The sequence below is a fragment of the Cyprinodon variegatus genome, unplaced genomic scaffold, assembly GCF_000732505.1.
Source record: "Cyprinodon variegatus isolate N-32 unplaced genomic scaffold, C_variegatus-1.0 Scaffold1615, whole genome shotgun sequence".
Classification (NCBI taxonomy): Eukaryota; Metazoa; Chordata; class Actinopteri; order Cyprinodontiformes; family Cyprinodontidae; genus Cyprinodon; species Cyprinodon variegatus.
Genome location: NW_015152068.1, coordinates 40,673 through 41,503, shown reverse-complemented (window position 1 = coordinate 41,503; position 831 = coordinate 40,673).

The window sequence follows — 831 nt, the reverse complement described above, 5'->3', positions numbered from 1 at the left end:
TAGAAGGAAAATAAAAGCAAGTAGATATAAAATCATGATTAAATAAAACAGTTGGACCACAAACTTAAACTAATGATACCTAAGTTAACAGTTTAAAATTCAAAGGCAGTTCTAAACACATGGGTTATTTAACTTTTACTTAAAAGAACTCAGGCTTTCAGCACATTGTTTAATTTCACTAGCCAGGGTTAAAACAGATTTAAAAAAAATCATAACTGGGCCCAGCTCCAAATCTTAAAAATTAAAGCTGGGAGCAAAGTTAAAAAATAAAACCTTTATGCCAGAAACCAGGAAGACAATGGACCAGCTGATTGGTCATTTATTTTCATAATAGGCCTGAATCAGTATCAAACCAGGAGACTGATGTCAACAGTCAGAGCTGAAATACAATAAACTAGATGTTTGTTGCTTCTAGTCTAATGAGGTTAAACATATCGTCACAATGTTTGGTAGACTTAAGCCTTAAGGTTCTGCTCTACATTTGCCTCAGGCAGAGGACACCTCTTTACTTCTCACCACTATGAAAATAAATTTGAGGCTCAGCATGAATGCAAACACAAGTATTTTATAGGACATTTTTAGCATTACTGGGAATAAAAACTCCTTAATGTAAGCATACGTACAATCTCAAAAAAAGCTTAAATTAGAATATTGGCATTTTTCTACAGTTCAATAAAGAGAAAGGACAATATCAGCTAAACCAAATCATGGAATGATCAGCAGTTGTCTTAGATGTGTGGAAAAAATTTTGCTCATTGACATTTGTTAAGCACAGAATATTTAGAACACACATGAAAATTATGGTACCGTACATGGATATATACTATTATC